General features: G+C 31.6%; 1 long non-coding RNA gene across 3 annotated transcripts; it reads right to left on the bottom strand.

Annotated features, from left to right (window-relative positions):
- Positions 1 to 2194: 2194 nt before the first annotated feature.
- LOC103499915 (uncharacterized) lies at positions 2195 to 5011 on the bottom strand. 3 transcript variants are annotated; one of them, XR_539944.3, is made up of 5 exons: positions 4615 to 5011; positions 4055 to 4140; positions 3082 to 3349; positions 2863 to 2935; positions 2195 to 2601 (listed from the first exon to the last, which is right to left on the bottom strand). It is a non-coding gene; the product is annotated as an uncharacterized LOC103499915 (long non-coding RNA). The 3 variants fall into 3 exon arrangements; XR_539943.3 differs by having other exon boundaries at positions 4629 to 5011; XR_007815818.1 differs by having other exon boundaries at positions 4055 to 5010.
- Between the last annotated feature and the right edge of the window lie 18685 nt (positions 5012 to 23696).

The following is a 23696-nucleotide window of genomic DNA, read 5'->3' as shown; positions in this document are numbered from 1 at the left end:
TCCTTCATAGAATCAGACTCCCTCTAAATTATTCAACTCCAACATTGTAGTTTTGTTAGGCTCCCCCTATCTATTACAACTTCCTTTCTCAACAAAGTCGTTCAACTTGTCAAGCACAAGCTATCTTCCAAGATCATATCGATGGAGTAGTAGACTTAGGCAATGTAGCACTAGAGGCAAAAGAACAAAAATAGTCTGTCTAGCAACACAATAAACACCAAAATAATTCTATATGCTTCAACAACACAAAGACATCCAAACAAAAAACCTAAAAGCAAACTACCAACAAACCAATAAGGTAATACGATCAATCACCCTAATGTCAATATCCCTTAACTAAAACAATAAGGAAATAGTTAAATAAGGCAAGAAATTAAAAGAGAATTTTGTACAGCCAATTTAAACAATAATAAAAAAAAAGGTTTTCAATGATGTGAGTTTGATGAGCAAACACTTTGAATAAAGTGAACTTGGGCAACCAAGTTAGGGTCTTTTAATCATTGAATTATCAATTTACTTTTCACATAGTTTTTACATTCTTCGTAATTGAATAAACCTCAACTCCCTCCATCGATTAGCCTTGGTTTGGAAACTATTTACTCGAGAAATTATTTGTGCCCCTGTCTTCTATTCGAACTTGCCACAAAGACTAGATCTTGGTGTGTGATTGGGTAGTAAATTATGTGATCTGTATTTAGTCGAAAAATATCGTTCGATCAAATTTGCGCCATTTTCGGGAAGCACCTTGATTTCTCTTTTAAAGAGTTTTCAATCTTTCATTCATCCATTCTTTAATTTTTCTTTCTTTGTATGACTCAATCCTCACAAGATACAAACTATTCGTTGTATTTTGCAGAACTTGACGGGAAGGAAATAAGACGAATGAGAGAAGCTAGAGAGCGAGGAGCTCAACAAGAGAAAATTTGTGCAAAAAGGCACATCGAAGGAAAAACATCCCAAGGAAAAAGTTGAGAACATGGCTAAGCTTGAGCTTGCGTGTACTTTGAGGGACCTGACTTAGTAGCCACTCTACATCACCTATCCCAAGACGATAGGTAATTTTTTTTAGCTAAAACAAGACTTATTCACTTACTGTCTATCTTTCATAGTCATGCAAGTAGGGGTGTAAATGGATTAGGTTGGGTTAGGGAGATTTTTTGGACCGAACTCTAATTTTCGAGTCCGTCAAATTGACATCCCCAATAAGATCTTCAATCCAACTCAACCCTAGGGTTAGGTTTGTCAAGTTATTAATTTTTTTTTTCTCTTTTTTTTAAAAGTATATTATTTATTAACTTAAAATACTAAGTTTGTCTCCAACACATTTCAATAACTAAAAAATATAATAAAACTCAAATGAAATTCAAATGTTAAATATCAAAGTTCAACATATCTATTACAAACTTCAAAAAAAGAAAAAAAAAACTTCACAATAATATATATGAATTATAATATTTATAAGTTGTAATATATATTTTAATAATATTATAAATTTGGGTTGAGTTGGGTCAATCCGGATTTTTTAAAATGTAACCCGAACCCAACAACCTGGAAAAAACATAAAAAATTCAGCCTTACCCAACCCAAGTCAAAATAAAAACTAACCAACCTAACCATTGCAATTTAAATCGGGTAGTTGGGTTGTCGGATTATTTGAACACCTCTACATGTAGGTGAGGACCACATAAACACATCAAAGAGTTTCAAGTTGTGTCACTACTATAAAAAAGAGTTTACTCAACGCTTTTCAATGCGTCAAGTAATCCAGTTCAAGAATAAGGTCCAGCGTCAAGAATAAAGAAAGTTTACTCGACAATTCTTAAGTATCAAGTAAAATTATATTTGACAGGTAAAAAACGTCATGTATATAAGATTAATCTAGTGTAAGAATAAGGGACTTTTTGTTTGACACTTTTTATGCATCAAGTAAAACTATACTTGACAGTTTATAAACATCGAGAATATAAGATTTGTTGACATTTTCTACATGTCAAGAATTTGTTTATTCTTGACACGATTTGCTTGTCAATGTTTTTTTTCTTTATTTTCAAATGAAAAATTATATATTTTAAAATATCTATATAATTTATCTTGCACATATTTTGAAGTCCAACAATGACGAACAAAAGTAAAGCAAGAGGATACACAAATATGCTAAACTACACATTTATTGAACAATTGAATCAACTCAAACTTTCTATCAAAAAACTAATTATATTCCCATCAACTCAAATTAATTATAGCTATAAAGTAATCCAATGGCATTACAACTTACAATAGCACAAACTTCTATCGTAGGAAGAAATTGTTCTACTTAGCTCTATGTCTAATTAATATAATATTTATATACACGACAACTCAACTTTCAATAAACATAACAATTAACTAATTCAAACCACCAGTAAGAGAATAAGAATAGTATGGCTATTAATGTCTCTCCACAAACTACGCTCAATTTATAAAGATAAATAAAATAACTAACTATAGGACTATTAAACATTAAAATTATGTTTCGACCCTCAATAATTTCGTCTTTTCGAGTGTTAAATACTTCACGAAGCTTCCCAATAAGTTTCACCGAATAATTCTTGAAGCAACAACCTACAATCAAACTTAGCAAGTTTTAGCAAAAAAGAAAAACAATATTCAAAAGTTTGTAGTCCGATCATCTCAAAACATACACATATAAAACGATACTATGAAAGGTTGAATAAACAAAAAGTTAAACTATTCTTGAAATAAATGTGATTCTGTTCAGCATTCACAATTCTTCTATTCAGACTTCCTAGAATAATCAATTTAAAGTGGGGAAATATATTCCATCCAACTCAAATGTATAGAAAATTATTAATGGTGACTAACCTCCACTCAAATGTAAGTCCAAGAGAGCTCTAGTTGCATAATAGACACCAAAATTAAGAAGAAAATCTCACACCTGCATAATTAAAATTTCAATTATATAATTTGGTACTTCTATCTTAAATTTGCTCATAGTGTACCTACAAAGAATTTGAACTTGTGGTCATGTCATTTTTGTAATCTAAAGTTGATAAGGCCGTAGAAAATAAGAAAACATCTTACCAGCTTTACAGCGTTGGACGACTCACGCAAATTATTTAATTCTAATCACGAATCTCCATTTAGATTTTCCTCTCTCTACTTCTCTGTGCAAATTTTTGTCCTGATGTCTTTTGTCTCTATCTTGTCTGTCATTATCTCTGCTTGTTCTCCTGTTACATTTCACTACATCCTCATCTGACGATTCTCGGCTATACTTCCTATCCATCTGACGACTCTCTGTAGGAAAATCTAAATGGCTTGAAAGCACAAATTTCATTTCACCACCAACCTAAAATCCATCCATCAGACAAAAAAGTACTGATTAGCAGGAGGGGTCTTTAGTAAGATTTCTAGGGAAGATGCATATCAAACAAAGCAAAAGTAGATAATATGTAAGGCCCTCCAAATTTATCCAAAAGCATGGAATATGCTACGTTGCCACCTAACTACCCTTTTCATAAATCCTGATAAACAGTACAAATCTAAAACTTTGCATAAAGACTTTTAATCAACAAGCTTGTCTTATAACGCATGATTAAAGAACATCTTACCAAATTAAAACTAAACTCAACTAACTCTAAAATCATAAAAATAAACTAAAGTAAATTACAACAGCCCAACAATTGAAATTACCATGTGCTTAGAGCAAAGACAAAAGAATTCTACAACATGAGTAAACAAAGAAGTCAAGGTCAATGAGAATAACATTAAAACTAAGAACTTTAACTTCTAAGTCTAACAACTTTGATATAGAATTATGTTCTTATTGATGTTATGAAAAGGAACAAAAGTTGAAAAGACACAAACTTTCAAATGAAGAGAAGAAGAAATGATGTGAACAAATACAACCAAGTAGAGATAAAATTTCTAAAAACTTATAGTGTAGGGGTAGAATAATACTTGAATGGTAGAATAAACTTTCTAACAACCTCTTTATTTAGGTACCTAACAGAAGATACTAAAAAATATCCCAACATGAGGAGTGGAATAATACTTGGATAAATCTGCAACGTCTTTTTCTGAACTCTTTCCATTCCCAAGCTTGAAAGCCAACAACAAGTCTTTCACGTTTTGACGTATCTAAACAAGCAAGTATGTAAAACGTGACTAATGCATTATAGGAAAACAAAAATTCCTAAATAAACAAGATAAGAAGATAAGCAAACCAAAGACTTGTAATAAGCGAACCAAAGAGAATCACAATTAGCTTTCTGTTCTTTCTTTCTATTCTAGATTGAAGTTACTTGTAATAAAACATTGTACCACACATATCCATAATCCATAAATTAGATTCATAAAGAAGATAAAGATATAGCTTGAAGAAGAAACAAAACTTTTAATTGATGAAACAGAAGAAACTAGCGCTCAAAAGAACAAACTCTACATGGGAGTGCATATGGAAACAAGAATGAAAGCAAATAACAACTAAATCACAGAGGAAATATTAAAGCATTTCAATTTAGATAAATATTAAAGCATCAAAATATTTAACAAGAGGAAGCAAAAGACGCAAGTAGATTGCACAAAGTGCATTAACAAGAGGAAGGACGTCACATCATCAAGCATACACATATGTTAGTGAAGGAGAGTAGCAACATTTCCGTAGTTCCTTATACCCATCCCATTCCAGTACAAGCAAGCACAAGAATTTGAAATTTCACAAAACCCAGGGATACAAGAGCTTCGTGGAGGAAACGAATGGATGAATGGACGGTGACTGTGGTGAAAATGAATGGATGGTTTGACGTGACTGTCCTCAGCCGTGCGCGGTGGCTGTGGAGGAAATGAAGCGATGGACGAATGGACGAATGGACGAACAGACAATTTGACGAAAGCAGAGCAAATCGTGAGACGGAGCGGCGCACGAACGGAACTATTGGAGAAAATCGGGGAAGAAAGGGCAAAAGTTAGAGTTTTTTTAAGAAATCAGGGGAAAAAGAAAATTTTGGAAATTTTGGATAAGGGAAAGATCTTTTTTTTAAGAAGATTATGAAAATATGAATTTTTTTTAAATAATGTATTTTTAAAAAATAATGTCAACAATAAAGTAGAAGCAATCTATAAACAAAAATAGGGTAATTTTGTGGAATTCATGTATCAACTATAAGACTTTCAAGTCGTAGATCGGGTCCACGACTTTAATGTATGGACCCAACTTCCTTTATTTTTAAATTTAAAGATATTTAATATATATATATATATATATATATTATATTATATTATATTATATTATATTTATTTAATATTTAATATTTGGCCCCGCACGTTCTTTATTTCTAAATTTAAAGATACTATGTATATATTTATTTAATACTTGATATATATATATATATATATATATATATATATATATATATAATATTTGTGCGGCGATTGAGGCGAAGAGAAAATTGAAAAGATAGGGTGGAGGGCAGAGACAAGTGACGGAGTAGGAAAATGGAGACGACGGCGAAAAATGAATCTCGTCGATCGCGGTGGTCATCCTTTCAATCCTCCGATTCAATCCCGTCAACCGTGGTGGTCTCTTTCTCAATCGGTCGTCTCCGACTAGCGACTTCAAGAACGATGACGCCGAAGCTAAACATATCAGTTTTTTTCGTAGCTCGTCCAGTGAGGAGATATTTTGGTGCTTCGTAACCCATTGTGCCAACCGCGATGGTGGCATCTGGGGATTTATCGTGGGTCGACTGCAGTGGAAAAATGGAGACGAATGAGGAGAAGATGACAGGGTAGGGTGCGGGGACGAGATAGGTTACGACGTCTTCTTCCCACTGCGGTGATTGAATCGGAGGATTAGAAATTTAAAAAAAAAAAATCAGAGGCATCTTCTCCATTTTCCTACCCCGTCGCTCGCTGCCGTCCTCCACCTTATATTTTCAATTTCCTCGTCGCCTCAATCGCCACACAAATAATATATATATATATATATATATATATATATATATATATATATATATATACATATTAAATAAGTATATATATAATATCTTTAAATTTAAAAATAAAGGGAGTGGGATCCACGCATTGAAGTCATGGACCCCGTCTACGACTTCCAAGCAAAGTCGTGTACGGGGTACACGACTTCCATAAAATTACCCTATTTTTATCAATAGTTTGCTTTCTACCCTATTTTTTACATTACTTTTTAAAAATACATTATTTAAAAAAATTGAAAATATATATTACTTAACATTTAAAAAATGGGTCTTTTAAAAAATATAACAAAGCCATAAAATATTTACATTATATAGAGTAATTCTAAAAATGGAAAAAGCCTACAGATCCGTCATGGAAAATACAAAAATGTCCCATCAACAATGTGCCTAATATATTTGGTAACGAGCGTAATATATTTGGTACACGATCATTTAGATTTGGTTACCCCAAATCTAACCGATTATTTTCAAAATTTGGTACACAATCGTTTAGATTTGGGTACACGACCATTTAGATTGGGTATACGATCGCTTAGATTTGGCTACACGATCCTAAACGATTTTTTTTCAAAATTTGGTACACGATTGTTTAGATTTTGTTAAACGATTTTTTAAAAGATTTTTTATATACAATATTTTAGATTTGGTTACCTTAATCTAAACAACATAAGAAAAAATAAAAGAAGAAAGACGATGCACGCAACAAATGAAAAAAAAGGGAAAAAGAAGAAAGAAGAAGAAAGACATGCAACGAAAAAAAAGAGAAAACAAGAAAAATGATAGAAAGAAATCAGATTTGGTTGGTAACCAAATCTAAACGACGTAAAAAAAGAAGAGAAAAAGAAGAAACATGGAATGAAATTGCAGCTAAAAAAGAAGAGTAAAGGAAAAAGACGATAAAAAAATCGAAGAGAGGAGAAGAAAGATAGAAGGGCAAACCTGGAATATTTAAAAAATGACTAACCTTATGGGTTTTGTTAGATGCGCCGTAAATATTTTAGTAGTTTGTTATATTTATGAAAGTTTCCCTTTAAAAAATTTCAAGTAATTAAAATTAATCTTGACGCTTTTAAACTATCAAGTATTTAGAAAAGAAATTAAAATTAATTTTTCCACTCTTTGTTATTTTTGACGTTTTTTCATTTTACTTAAAACTGTAAAGTATATCAATTCTACAGGCGTTAAGTATTGCCAGTTTTCTAATAGTGTGTGTTGTGATATGAGACTACATGGAGTGATTGAAGAGTAGCTGAACTTTAGAGTCTTTCCCTTCTCCTTAAAGAATGATGTCAAGGATTGACTTTACCTTTTACCTGCAAGATTTATAAACACTTGGACAATGATGAAAAAGCTTCTCCTAGAAAAAATTTCCTTCCTTCTTTAGCTACCAGGTTTAGAAAAGATATCTATAGCATTACACAGGTGAAAGGTGGGACACTGCACAAGTATTGGGAGTGCTTCAAACAAATGTGATTCAGTCACTCGTTCAATAATCTCACCAAAAACTGATAGTCAATTGATAAGTCCTTTGTGGGAAGCTCTTTACATAGTAAGCTCTTGTTCCATAAGAAGCTCTCTCCTTATCTTTGCCTCCAGCAATCTTTGTCGAACACCAGTTATATTTGCGGGTGATCAACAATGAAGTCTATTATTTTTATAGTACATGATCACTGATGGACTTTGTTATACTTGTGGGTGGTCGATGAAGATTGCTCGAGAAGAAGATAAGGAGATAGCTCCTTACCGAACAAGAATTGGATGTGTGGAAAGTTATAGGCAAAATGGAGGACTTATTATTTGACAAGTAGTTTCTGAAGAGATGGTTGAATGAGAGTCAATCACATTTGAGATCTATCATCTAGAGCTTTAATGGCGGTTCTAGGTTTTAGTTCTTTCTTCAACTCATTAATTGTTCATCAATTTTTTTTGGAGTCTAAAAAGAATCTCTCCAGCATTCTCCATCTTGCAATCTCTCTAATTATTAGCTCTTTTGTGATCCATTTTTCTAGAGCTCTTTGTCTATAGAGTCATCTAAGTGATTAGATTAGAAAGCCAATTAGTATAATTAGTTGACAAATTAAACTAGATCGTGTTTGCAATATATCTCAAGAAAACTAGAGATTTTTTTTAATATAAGATTTTGATTTAGCTTAGGTACCTTGAAGTGGTTGATTCAAGGAGCGTAAGGATGTAGAAGCAACAGTGGTGGGAATTTGTTACCAATGACATAAAACCTGATAAACGGGACTACCTCAATCACGTTTGAGAACTTCTCTTATCCTAGGTGAACTCCCACAACAATAATAAGAATAACCCCGATTAATCAATTAGTTAAGCAACCCCAAGAAAGCTAAACAGATTTGGCTTGGAAAGATTGATCAAAGACCAAGAAGAAAGGAGAACTTGTTCCTATCTTCAGGATTTTGAACTCTCCATAATTTAATTGATCAAACTAGATTGAAAGTCTTAAGCATTCATTCTAACACAAGAATACAAAGGAAAGCATAAAGCTTGAGAGAAACACTCTATGAGAAAATTTCATTCAAATTCAAGTTGGGTTGTGGAAACTACAACCCTATTTATAATAATTTCAAATATTATATGAAAGGACATAACATCTATTTTATGCCCTTTCAACTATCCTAATAAATGAAAACACATACCATTAAATAAGTACATATTAAAGATGTCAATGAATCTAAAAATGCATTAAAGATGTGAATGAATCTATAAATGCATTAAAGATGTGAATGAATCTTAATTTCTAAATTCATTATGACCCTTGGGTGTCCAAGTGACTCTTGAAGTTCTAACTTTTTATTGAAGACAAAAAATCTAATTTGTAAACAAGCATTTAATCCATTTTAAAGTCTTTTAGCTTTAGCTTTCGTCATTGAGCCTTGAGCCATAATGATTGTCTCTTAATTGGTTTGACTTTGAAAGTTTTCCCATGAATTTTTAGCAAGTGCTTCATTTTCCTCTTCATTTGAGTTGGTGTGAGCTTCGCTGTTCAACATCTTATCAAAACCTAAAAACCATAATGTAATGGATGAAAAAAAAGAGGTGAAGAAAGAAGCAAATATAAAAACGGAGAGAGATTGGTGTTGAGAAGAAGGGTATACGAGGAGATATGACTATAAATTGTTTCGTTGTCTAATAAAGAAAACTGATTTTTTGTACTAAATTTTTTTTTTCATTAACTGTTAGTGTTTATTTACATTTGGTCCTTAGGTTAATAGTATACTTTGACAAGGGTTAAATTTTGAGCTTGTTTTCAATTTAGTTGTTCCAAGTTTAAAAATATTACACTTCATTTCCTAATATTTTGAGTTTGTTTTCAATAATTTAGTTTCTACGTTTTAAAAAAAAACACTACAACAATTATACCATTGTAACTTTAACTTTAAGTTGTTATACCATTGTAATTTTTAGTTCTTAAATTTTAAGTTTGTTTTCAATTTAGTTTACCATCGAAAAAATATCAAAATTAGTGAAACTTTGGTAAACCGTAGAACACTCTGCCCCTTTAAGGTGAAATAAGGTGGTATGTGTTGGACTTTATATCATAAAACTCGTAGATAGTAAATGTAATCCAACGTGTTCGTGTAGATGAAATGTGAGTGGAGGTATCCTATCCAAAGAATTTGCATAAGACTAGATCATAGAATAGTAACTATTTAATGTACTTCGTTGACTAGTTAGTTAGATTTCTATTTCAATAACAACCTAGGAAATTTACTCTTAATCCTAAGTATATCATGAATTCCTGTTTGGAAGGGATTGTTCTTTAATTTGTATGGGTGAGAATAGTTAGATTTCTAATCAAATAAGCCTACTATTACGGGGACAAGATCGAGTGGAGAGCTGGAAACATAATCACACAAGATTGGAATTCACTCATGCTCGACTTTAGAGTAAGTGACAATTGTTTTCTTAAAAATGTTGTTTTTAAGAAATGACCATGTTTTAGACTTGAACAAAGGACCCTTATACTCGAACAAAGGACCCTTATACTCTCTCTATGACACGAGAGAGGTTTTTGTTTATTGATTGCACCATAAACATGTTGTTCATTTGAAGAGCATTGGTATTTAATGACTAAAAAGTAACTTAGGGGTAAAATGGTAATTTGATCCTTGGTGTACAGGCATTCGTGAATGACTAGTTATTATTGATTTATATTTGTAGATACATAAATATTTCTACAGTGAGAAGAGTTCAGCTGTAAGCCTTTGGTGAAATGTACACACAGTTAATGAATATTGAATAATGTGGTTACTCAGTTTAGCTAATTAATCTTATACCGTTGTAGCTTCTAATATGTAGATCCATTATGTCCTATTCCTAGCTCGTAAAAGGTAATGAAATATTATATATTGACTATAATTTAAATTGTTCAAATTTACTTAGAAAATTAATGTACTATATGATGATACATTATGATATAAAATTTATATTTTAAATAAACTTATTTTATAAAGTTAATTTTGGAAATGATTCAAATTAATTTATGAAAAAATAAAATATTTGAATGAGTTCAAACATTAATTTGATGTGAATTTTAATATTCATTTTAAAATTGTAGACTAAAGTTTAATGTGTAGATGATACACATTAAAACTGTAAGTTACGAAGGAGTATAGTTGAATATTATTCAAATTATAAATTAAGTTAAAAGTATGCGATGTTTAACTTGATAATTAATTAATTAAATTGGAGAATTAATTAATTATTTTATTTTATTTGGTTTGATTTTATTCGATTTAATTAAATTAGTTAATTTAAAACTATAGGTTATGTAGGAGATATGTTCATTTAGATCTACATTAAGGTTAATTTACATAAATGTAACAAAACTCCTAAATATTTAAGGTCTATATAACAAAATAAGAAAAGCCCATGAATTTCAATTATTTTTCATAAATTCCATAAATTTTTTTTGTTGGTTTTGAATATTGCGAGATAAGTTGTGTATTTCTTCACTTCTTTTTTTTTGCGTTCGTTTATGTTTGAATCTTTTCATTATCATTTAGAGTTTATTATCTGATCGTTTAAATTTGAATCCTTTTTTACCATCTTTTAAAATGAACTACACGATCATGTATTATGATCCAAACCATCATTTAGATTGTATACACGATCGTTTAGAAGAAGATTATATTATACGATCATTTATGTCGGAAGATTTTTCACCATCATTTAGAGTTTATCATCCGATCATTTAAATTTGAAGCCTTTTTTCCATCGTTTAAAATAAACTACACGATTATGATCTAAACCACATTGTTTAGACTGTAGTACACGATCATTTAGAGGAAGATCATATTATATGATTGTTTATGTCTAAAACTTTCTTGTTATCATTTAGAGTTTATTATCCCATCGTTTAAATTTGAAACCTTTTCATCCATCGTTTAAAATGAACTACACGATCGTGTATTATGATTTAAACCATCATTTAGATTGTAGTGCACAATCATTTAGAAAAAATTATTCATATGTGTGTGACCGATTAATCGGATGTTCACTAGGGTATTTTTGGTATTTCACATTGTGGGCATGTGAGCTTTTTTTTGTTTTTCCAAAATTGTTGTGCACTATGTAAATAATTTAGTTGGATTTGATTTAATTAATTATTTTAGTGGATATATGAACTTTTTAATTTCATGGGAGTTACTCTATAAAACGTGGAATGATTTCCACGTTCTCCTCCCTCTCCATCTCCTGCGTATAAGGCCCCTACACAACAGAAAAGTGAAGAAGGACAGATAATACAATTCTCTAAAACAAAAAATAAAAAAAAATAAAAAATTCTCTCAATTCCTAATTATAAATTGGTTCCCACGAACCAACCTAAAGCTCAATCTATAACAGAACATGGAAGCCTCGGCCAAATGGTAGCGTCTGACTCCCAATCGATGAATTGTAGATATAAAGACAGAAAATAAGAACAAGTTTCGAGTTCCCTATAATTTGTATTTAGTTTTTCATGCTTAGCCTAAATTTTATACAATCGAGTTTGTTCTCTGCATTTAATTTTGTCAATGTACAGGTATATTTTCAATTTTCCAATTACAATTGAATTTGGTCACTGTGATGTTTTCCACTACATAGGGCTTTAATTCCCCTTCTGTCCGAAAGTATGCTTATTTGCTTTAGTTAAAGAGTTTAAATATGTAAATATTGACATATAAAAATAGAATTAACAATATAATTGTCTATGGCACAAAACAAAAAATTTAAGAAATTGATCTGTGAACTGCTAATCAGAAGTATAAAATTTTTATTAAAGATTTAAGAACTACAATGTTTTAAACTTAAAACGTAAGGATGAGATATATTTTTCATTTGATCTAGAGAGAGCTCTCAATAGGTCTAATCCTCGACATAATTTGACTTATTTTCTGTTAAAATTTAAAACTCAATATTTGGTTAGTCTCACTAATACATTTTAATTAATTTATAGTTTATAGTATATTATAGTATTACATATTCCTTTGGCTCAATTCTTAAATACTTCTTTTTACAACAAACAATTAATTGAAGTATCGAATTAACATGTTACCAAATGTTTTATGATTTTGTAGTCATCCTATGTCATTATCCTCTTTCATTACATTGCAGGATAAGATAAACTTAATTTGTTCCTTTGATTAGATTTTTCTATGGATTTAACACTATAAATTAACTCCGTACATCACTTGATTTGGATGATTTATTTTCTTCGAATAATTACTTTTTTAAGTCCCTGATGAATATGTTCGTTTGATCCTTGAGTTTTAAAAATAGGTCCTTTTAGTTCCAAAGTTTATAAAAATAGATCATTTGGTTATCGAGTTTTCAAAATGTATAAAAAGCCCCTCACATTTTAAATAACCTTTAAAAATCATATTCTCTCTAAAATTATTTTTTAATTTTAGATATCACATAATTATTTTTAAAAATTAAACATAAAATACTTTTAGAATCTTATAAACCTATCTTTTAAAATAGAGGAACAAAAAATGTACATTTTGAAATTCAATGATCAAATGGGTCTCCTGTGATAAATCTGAAAACTAAAAAGATATGTTTAAAAAGATTAGAGACTAAAAGTACATATTCATACAAATTTGGGGATTAAAAAGATAATTTTTTAAAAAATAAATCTAAATAACAAAAGTCGACCAATACAAACAAAATTTTATATAAGTCTAACAAAAGTTACACCCACATGTGAATAATAACAAAAATATATAGTTTGGTAAAATATTTACGGTCCGTATAACAAAATCCATGAATTTAACAATTTTTTAAATATTTCAGTTTAGCTTTTTGTAACATCATGTATCAAATATAAAATATCTATTTTCTTTCAAATCTTTTTATTTGGTTGTCTAAATATAAAAGATTGTAAAAATACGTAGTATAAATTTGGCTCGTTTTAAAAAAAAAAAGATCAAATCTAAACGATTGTGTATAAAGAATCTTAAAAATAAATCGTTTAGATTTGGGTCCAAACCTAAACGATCGTAAGTAAATGTAAAAGATTGTGTCACCAAATTAAATTACCGTATATAAAAGATTTGGCTATCTAAATCTAAATGAAAAAATCGAAATGATCGTGTACCAAATAATAGTCAAATATAAACGATGATATATAAAATATATTACGTGCGTTGTTGGACATCGTGGTTGATGGGACATTTTTGATATTTTTAATTGTGAGTCTATATGTTTTTTTTGTTTTAAAATTGTTTTATGGTAAATATTTTACTACTTTGTTATATTTTTGAAAAGTCTTAATGAAATAAATATTTTGAAAATTTAAAATCGAAAGAACAAACAAAATTTCACTAAACTCGAATTTTCTTCAAAAGTGCGAATATATAGTAAATTTTACAATTTTTTTAAAGATTTTTCAAAAAAAAAAATAAAGTACTGAAGGACTTTTTTTCTCTCTCTCAAAATTATCCGCATGTTTCATCAACTTTTTCATTTGTCAACGTACGATAATGCATGGCACACCTAAAGTTGCAATTAGTTTCTCTCTTCAAATTAAACAAAGGACCTATTTCAGTTATTTGGAGAAAAAAATTAAAAATGCAGCACATTACATTCGTGGAATGAATGAGCAAAATGAAGCAAAAGCTAAGAACAAAATAAAGATCCTTGGGACTCACATAGTTTTGGTATTTTGGTATGAACACTAAAGATGAACTGCAAAAAGTGTCGTTGTTTAGCTTGATCCAAGAACAAATAATAGTTAATTAATGTTAAGAAAGAAACAAGAACAAATAATGAAACTTAAAATCAAAACTAATTATTTATAACAAAACTATTAAAACATAATTTATTATACTTGATTCTCTTTTATGATCGTAAATATTTTGTCAAATATTCTATATTTTTTTGACAATTTTATTATATCTTTTTAGCAAAAAATCATTTTGAAGAAGAAATTAGAACATTCGAAGACCACTATTGGATCGGAAACACATTAGATACATAAAAAGTAGAGTAAATTAAGGTAGGAGAAAGAATAGAGTTAATGTTAAGCGGTAATTAATAAAGAAAGAAATAATGGATATGAAAATTAAAATAAAACACATAGTTAGTGTCGCAGGAAAATGGAAAATTTCTGTTGTTCATGCCTTCGAATTTGGGGTTTGAAGTTTGACCATAATAGAAAATAAAAAAGAGAAGCAAGAAAAAGAAAGAGATTGGGAAAAAAGTGAGTTTTATCGTTTAGTGGGAGAGGAGAATATATATATATATATATATATATATATATATATATATATATATATATATATAGGGGAAAGAAGAGAGTGGTTTTCTAAAGGCAGTAGTACCTCGTTGTTTTTCTAAAGCTACTTACGGTACCCATTTCCTTTTTCTTTTCTTCTTTTATCAATCAATTCTATAAACAGGTTGTCCGCTTTTAAATCTTTTCCTTTCATATTTACTTTTCATTCCTACTTTAAAAAATTAAGTCAAATTTTAAAAATAAAATATATATATATATATATATATATATATATATATATATATATAAAATATAGATTTATATGTATATATATTAAACCCTAAACCTTAGAGTCCCTAAACTCTGTTCAAGATTCTAGCTTGTAGTAGCCTTGATGAAAGAAAGTTGAAATTTTATTAAGGGTGTTAGGTGATAAGTGTTATTATTGAGGTGTGTCATGGTTTAAGTGACATAGTTGGTTTATCATTGTGGCCTAAAATAAGAAAGGTTAAAAGGAAATTGGGTTAATAGTTTGTGTTACGGCCAAAGGAAGGTTTGAGGGTGGAAATTCAGCCTAAGTGTCAACAAGGTGTTTTGAGCCAAGACTAGGTGCTCAAAGTTGTCCAGATAACTTCCAAAGACATGAAGTAGGTGGTCATGTGCACTACAAAAAGAAGAGGGTCTGCCAACGTAGAGATGTGTCCACAAAAGTCAAGGTTGTCAAAGCAGAAATGGTTGTTAGAATTGGTTGTCAGATTTTTTTAAATGTGCAACCTTTTCAGACACAGTCAAAGCAACGTCGGCAGAAGGTCAACCTCTCACGACACCTTGCATGCAGTGTCGGTAGTTGTTTGGGACAAAGACGACGTGTACATGCATGACGTCGCAAAAAGTCTATATTATTATTTAAATTAAACGTTTTTGCGACGTCTCCTTGCACGGCGTCGTGGAAGCCTGACCCTCTGTCGACGTCATCTGTATGATGTTGCAAAAGCTCCACAATGTCAGCGCCTTCTTCACAGGGTCACGAAAAGATTCATCTTACAACGTCCTTTATGCCGACGCTTGTTTCTGCGTCGACATAGCTCTGTTTTTCTGTAGTGGCATGAGCTAGGCATTTTAAAGGTGGACTAGACGGCCAACCATTTCTTGAAAATTACCTCTAAGGATAGGCTCATGCAACTAAGCAAAGTATCCTAGTCGAGAAAAGTCATGCTAGACATTTAGGTAAGGCAAGCTACCAAGGATAGATAGATTTTGCTAGGCGAGATGACCATGGGGCTTGACATGCGTTGAGTTTGGCACAAGGCATGAGTGCGTGCTTTGCGAGGTGGCTATGCAAGTAAAGTAAACCCTAGGTGTTTTAATTTGAGCAAGAGGTGGAGTGGAATCCATGTGTCATGGCATGCAAACACTTAAATTTCGACAAGCAAGAAGTGTTAAAAATTAGGCATGCAAGGTTTATTATAAATAGGTAACTTGATGATCAGAGTTTCTATTTCCTTCGTGTAAATTTACTAAAATTACTCTCAAAAGAACCATGTGTGAGTCTATTTGTTGAGGTAGGACCACTGGACTAAAAAGAATTGAGGAAGAAGTTCAACTTCTGAGCTAAAGAATCAAAGGCCATTTCTTGAGTGAAGCTAAGCAGTGTTGATTTTTTTAGGGCTACAGAACATGTTACTTGTTAAGCTAAAATTTAGATATAAGATAATTAAGACAATTCTAAACAAATTTGTAGAAGGAAGTTTTCACATTTGAGATACAAATTTTGAGTTATTAACCTCCAAAGTTAGATTTAGGTTCTAAACAAAAAAAGAAATTCTGAGTAGAGTTGAAGGCTGGTTGAGTGACAGGGAGGACGAGGCGAGTTGCTTGTTCAAGATAGGTAAAAGAAGTTGGTAACTAATCAATTTTCGAAATAGGGCACCACCTTTACCATCTTATATGTCTAGAAAAAATTAATAGACCAGTATTGTTGATCTCCTCAATAATCAATATTATCATTATTGTGATTACTTATATTAAACTTTGTTTCAATTCCATGTAAATACGTAGAATAAAACTTCAAAGATTCATTTATGACATATGGTTAATGGCCTAAGTTTAGAAAACGGACATGAATGAACCAATATCACGTTTGAATGGGACGAATTCTGAGGCCATGAAAGTAAGGTTAAGAAAGGCTTAAAAGAATTGAAAGTTAATTGCTACCTATACCAACAAAGTGCACCTTCCTTTCAATGGCTTAATCATAGGAACTCTAAAGTTCAGAGTATGCTTAGCTTAGGAACAATTCAATGTTGAGTGACTCTCTGAGAATGTTCTTAGGATGCATGTGAGTGAGAACAAAACATGCTAAAAAGATTTATCTTGGTTTGTGGGAACAACTTTAACTCTAATAAGCCTTTAAGATAAGCAGAGATGATATTGCTAAATTGTAGGGGACGTAGGGGAATGTCGGCGTGTCGTCAAGTGTATTATACAATCGTGTTGTACTCTCGCAGCAAGTTTTCTCAAGCTTTGTCTTTTCTTCACCTTGTAATATTTTTTTTTCTCTTAAAGTGCAATGCAATCCTCTCCTTTTTATGTGATATGGAATTCTCTATTTCTAAATGTCGGTAGAGTAAAAATGGTGCCAACTTGCCACTACTAATGAAGATGGTAAGGACTTTTAGTTTTCTACTAACCACTAGGGTAAGAAGATCTCTCTATATGGTAACCTTCCTTCCAAATTAGGCCAAATAAAGACTACCGATGCTTCCACATTTCACGTTTATCTTCGCTTTGTCATCAACTATGGAGTTGCAGAGTTCAAAAGCACTTGATGCCCATCTTGCATGGTGCTTCTATACCAACTTTAAGGTAGCTTGTCATTTGAATACAAATGATGATATTTTTCTTCTATGGTAGAACATGGCTTCTTTATGACCAACTTGACATTATGAAAGCACATCGTTACATAGAACTTCGCTCTGATACCAACTTCAAGGTAGCAAAGCCTCTTTAAGCTGCCTAACTTGGCTCTCAGTCATATTAACCTAGCTTCCAAATACATGAACCTGGCTTTAATACTTGTAATCTTGAGGACTAATCTAGAACATGGATTTTTTGCCCTTTAACCCTATGCATGTAGTGTAAAGGGGACCTTGGACAACCTTACTACAACTTTGTTCAACACACCCACAAGGACACTTAGATGCACATGATGAACTCCCAACGAGGATATGGTTCGGCTAGAGAGGATAGGGTAGGAGAGATGCACTTCTTGCATGGTGGAAATATTGTACACTTTATTCGATAAAGACTATCAAAACCACACTTTACAAGACTCGAGACTCAAGATGTCTCTTTTACAAGGTGAACACTAACAAAGGCTTGAGCAACAACAAAAAATGACCAATTTTGTGGAGATCAATGGATGCCTTGGACAATTCCTAAAATCATTCCTTTTATAAGTGGGGAATGAGTGGATTTAGGAGAGAGGTGGGTAGTGCTCCTAGTTGGATGTGTGATAATTTATAGAAATACAAGTTATTATAGCCTTTTAAGTAAAATAGTGAAGTCTTATCGCATGAAAATAGAAAATGGAGGAAAAAGTAGGCAATTTGATTAATTTGCGAAATGTATGATACAAAAGAATCTTATCCCTATTTTACTATATTTTAGTGCTCTAATCGTAGGATTTTAGGCAAAAAGAAGTGAAGCTCCGGGATATCATGTTTACGCAAGAAGACACGTTCAACCTATGTGACGAAAAATAGTACAAGTTAGGCATTCAAGGCACTAGTCAACAAAATTGTTGGTGGAAAATTCAGAGAAAGGACTAAAGGATGTCTGCGTAGCACTGTTGCAGCTTTTTAGAGACCTTAATGGCATGTGACGTACTGTCAACATCAACTCTTGCCTTTATATAGAGTCTCTCACTTCAGAACAAAGGGTGCACATTTTTTGCTAGAGAGCAAGTTCTTATATCGTCTGTCTTCTCCCTTTCTTTGAGTTATAGGTGAGAGCTTAGAACAATAAAGAGAGAGAGAATCATCCCTTCCATCTTACCTCTCATCAATAGGCAAAAATTAGAGCAAAAAAGTATGATAAATCAGACTTTGCGACATAGCATCTTCTCTTGTATTCCAATTTGTATTTTTAATTATTGTGTTGTTTGTAAGATGAACACCATGGTCAAGAGGCCTAAAGCTGTTTTATTAAAACAATGCATTTCTTCTTTCATTCTCTCGTGTTTCTTATTCTTTTCATGTTTAATCTGTTTGGTTAGCTAACTAGTAATGAAATGTGTTTTTAATACTTAGAGAATGAGAATGGATGTACTAAGAGTTTTGTTGAGTTAAACGCAGATGGCTTAACATTGTATATTCGAGAGAAGAAAATGATATAAATTGTAATCGCCTGACAAGTGAGAACCAACATTTAGCTAAGCAAGTGGTGAGAAGATTGTAGTGTTACCATTTTATCACCAAACTCATCCTTTGCATACATCACTGAGAGGATGATGTGTGTGGCGATAGAACCTAGCGGTTACCTTAATTAAGGATAAGTTACTAATAGCACATTCAAGATGATCAGATATAAATCATAGCTTAACTTTGTGTAATTGCATTATGAAAGGTGAGCAAGTATGGCAAAACTGCTGAGAGGTTACTTGCCCTAATTCTGAGTTAATATATGATTTTGTATCGCCTTGAAGTATTAAAGCACAAATTATTGCGTTTAGACAATTAAAATTTTCCTTCCTCGCCATGTCTTTAATGAGTTCATATCCCATTTTTCCATCTCACCATGCTCACCTTGCACTCTTAAGCACCGTAGTGTAAATAGTGATGATAATTAGTATACTGTTCATACTTATACTATATAGCTTATACTGCATGATTTAGTGCGCGATAAGATAAATTAGGAATTTAAATTCCTTGTGTTCAACTCTGGACTTACCAGGAAACCTCTCTTCACTTATACTTGGGAGATAGAGAGAAAAACTTGTGTGGTAACGTTTATCTTTAGCAATTTAGCAACACACGAATAGGAGTGCATCTTTTATCGCATAATCCTATTTAGTCCCCTGTTAGTCGCTTAATTAGAGCTCATCATTTCAAATCTACGAGCATAATACTTGTAAAAATATAACACATAAACAAACAAACAATGTGATAACTTTTAGAAGTACAAGTTATTATGGCCTTTTAGAAAGAACAATAGAGCTAGAACGCAGAATAAAAGTGTCAAAATGTGTAGCTTCTATTGTAAATTCATAAATATAAGAGAATACAACTTGCAATATGTCTTTATGCCTGTTTTATCCTGTTTCCAGGTATTTTATCACAAGTTTATAAAGAAAATAAGAAAGACAATGAATCGCAGAGGAGGGCATATTAAGCGATAAGAAGCTTGTCTAGTAACTAAACATCTCTAGGCAAAAAGCCACATCATCACGTGATGAAGATTCACTGGAAGACAAGGATGATAGTTGGAGTTGTCGCGACTTGATAAAGATACTTTTGGACGCTGATATGTACATATGAATAGAAACTTTCCACCTAAAGTAACCTATAAAAGGACTCCATCTCTACCATGTAAGGTGTCTGGTCCAAATGGACCAAAACCTAAAGAGCTCCATGAGAGGCAGCAGAAAGGACTAGCCTTTCCGCCTTTTATGAAAGTTCTTTCCTCTTCTTCGATCACTGTAAGTGAGAGCTTAGAGAAAACTGGAGAGAGAACTATCATCTTCTTCTCGCTAACTTGTAAAAGAGCCAAGGAATGCTTAGGCATTCTGTGGCTCGATTCATCCTTTCTTACTTTCCATTTTGTACTTTCATTGTAATGTATTATTCTTTATATATTGTACAATGGCCAAAGGCCTATATTCATTAGTACATTGCATATTTATCCCTTTTCAATTTGTCATGTCTTTACTGTTTATTTTTCAAAGTGTTATAAGTAGTTTAGGATTGTGATAAGTTATTGATAAGAAGTCCAACTTATAAGGTTTATCACGTTAGTTGAGCTTAACCCCATTACTTGGTCAACATTTGTGGCCAACTACTCGAGAGAGTAAGAAGCAAGGACATAGCCTAACGCGCGTAGGTAGGAGTTTGGAGATAAACTCCATCCTACGATTAAACCCCTATCATTTGTATCCTGAAAGGAAAACAACTGTGGTAACTTATGACCGAGAGGTTGTCATCCTTAAAAGATAGGGAATATGAGTCTTATAAGCAACAACTTCTAGATAGCTATCGCTTAATTAAGCTTTATCATTTGCATTTTGAGAGCCAAGCAAGTGTGGCGTTTAAGGCACTAAGAGGTGTTCGCCTTAATTAATAGATAGTTAACTGATCGTTATCGCATCAATGACTATGCATGGATTAATCGCTTAACAATGCACAGACGTTCTTTCGCACATTCTTAACGCAAGTTAGTTTATTCTTCATCTTCTCATCACTCTAGGGACCTTTCACAAAATCTATAGAGTAGATATTAGGTTCTATACTTATACATACTTTTACTTTATACTGTATAGAATTTGTATACCACCTAGATGAGGAGCAAGCTTTATAACTAAAGTTTGATAGAAACTCCCTGAGTTCGATTCTAGCTTACTCAGGAAACCTATCATTTTGCTTACACTTAGACAAGCAATAAGAAAATTTGTACTACATGTTTATCATTTGTGAATCAACAACACATAAGAAGGAAGCATTTTTTTATCGCATAATTCTATCCTACTTGCCTACTAAGTCAACCACTTAGAGCTTATATGATAAAACCATGAACAAACATTGCAAACATGAATCTCATAACAAGCAGGATGTAACACGAATCTCATATAATATGTGTGTATATATATATATTATGTTTATTTAAAGAAAACAAATTAAATAATAATAAAGTATTATTAATTTTATTATTATTTCGTTATAAATTAGGGTTTGTGGATTAATTGTGTACAGAAAGACAAAACCTATTCATCTTCTTGTCCAAGGTACCCAACCGCCAACACTCTCTCCCTCACTTCTTCTCTATTATTTTCCCCATGCCATCAGTTTGTGTCGCTTTGTCAAGCCTTGTTCGGGACGATTGTGTGTCGTCTTTGCCATCGTCGCTGACTAGTTTTGGTTAAAGAAATACAAGTTAGGTGAGTGTTTTGGGTCTTTATTATGGATTTCAATACCATTAAAGATTAATTGAGACTCTAAGTTAAGTTTATTATTGCAATCGATTTTGGTTGCATGCTTTTTGAAGGTCTCTTTGACAAATCTTGAGAATTTAAGTGGTAATTTTTTCCATCAAGGTTGAGAGGATTTGTCAACCTCCATTTGGGTAATTTTGGTAAGCTAAGGTAAATAAATTAATAATTTTAGCCTAAGATTACTGTTAAATTGTGAAGGGTAGTCATTGGATTAGGCTAAGGTGTAAAGAATAATTATTTGCATATGCTTATTGTGGGAATTGCTTATGCTTGCTGTAAAATATGATATATGATTATTTACATGCCTATTATGGATTACTGATATAGGATGTTGTGAATTGCACTATGATGGTTTACTGCAAGTCCATTACAGATAAATTGTTTGCTTAACTTATAAGTTATTGTGATAACTATTATGGGGACTTATTTGCATAGCCTATGGGTTACTGTAATAATTGGGATGGATAACTATTAGCGTAGTTATGAGTTATTGATAATTTATGAAGGGTGGTAGCCATTGATTTGGTCTAAGGCTAGTGTGGAATGTGTAAAGGACAATGATTTGCGTAACCTGTGGTTACTTGGAAATGCTTATTGTGAAAAGTATGATGATAAGGCATGCCTATCTTGGATTACTATTTTGGCATGATCGATAATTTTATTAAGTAAAATTATTAATTATTTTCCTTATGTGTAGGTTAATTTGTGGTTCAATTTGCAATAAGAAATTTTGCAAAGGAGTTTAATTCTATTTTGAGATGAGATATTTTTACTAACAAACCTTCGATTTAAGATTAAAGTTGCAACGTATGGATTGACTGACGGTTATGCACAAAATTTAAAATGCATCGATAGGCTTATGTGAGGATTTGACTGAAATTGTGTTAATTTACTTATTCTATTGAATGTCTAACTAAATCTAAACGATCGTGTAACCAAATTAAACGATAGAATTGAAAAAATAAATCGTTTAGGTTTGGTTATCCAAATCTAAACGATCGTATACCAAACAATAACCAAGTCTAAATGATCATATACTAAATATATTATATGCGTTGTTGACGGTGCGGTTGATGGGTCATTTTTGGTATTTTCCATTGTGGGCCTATGGACTTTTCCGGTTTTCGGAATTGTTTTATACAGTATAAATATTTGCCACTTTGTTATATTTTTGAAAAGACCCCTTATAAATATTTGAGTTCAATATGCAATATTTGAAAATGATCATTTTTAAGCGTGGTTATCAAGAAATTTTAAATAAATTGACTTTATTTAGGAGAAAAAACATTTCTAAAGATACGTAAATAAAATGTAAGTATTTTTTATAATGAATTATTTATTATAAAGAAATAAATGAAAAGAAAAAGGTTTTTTTTTAAAAAAAAAATAGAATAAAGCACGAAAATATTTACACCGTATAGAACAATTTAAAAAAAAAAAGAAAGAACCCACAGGATTACAACGTAAAATAACAAAAATACCCTTGCAATTAATCTGTCGCACCCATGAAAAAATAGTTTTGTACCTAATATAAACGATCTCTTAGCAAGTCTAAACGATCTCATAGCAAGTCTAAATAACCTTGTATCTAGTCTAAACGATCTTGTACCCAATCTAAATGATCTCATAGCGAGTCTAAATGATCTTATACAATTGTAGCAAGTCTAAACGATCTCATAGCGAGTATACACGATCTTGTACCCTTATACCAAGTCTAAACGATCATGTGCTCAACCTAAACGATCTTGTACCAACTCTATTAGTGATA

Source organism: Cucumis melo, chromosome 12 (genome assembly GCF_025177605.1).
Source record: "Cucumis melo cultivar AY chromosome 12, USDA_Cmelo_AY_1.0, whole genome shotgun sequence".
Classification (NCBI taxonomy): Eukaryota; Viridiplantae; Streptophyta; class Magnoliopsida; order Cucurbitales; family Cucurbitaceae; genus Cucumis; species Cucumis melo.
The sequence above is the reverse complement of the archived record's forward strand: the minus strand, read 5'-3'. Positions and strand labels throughout refer to the sequence as shown.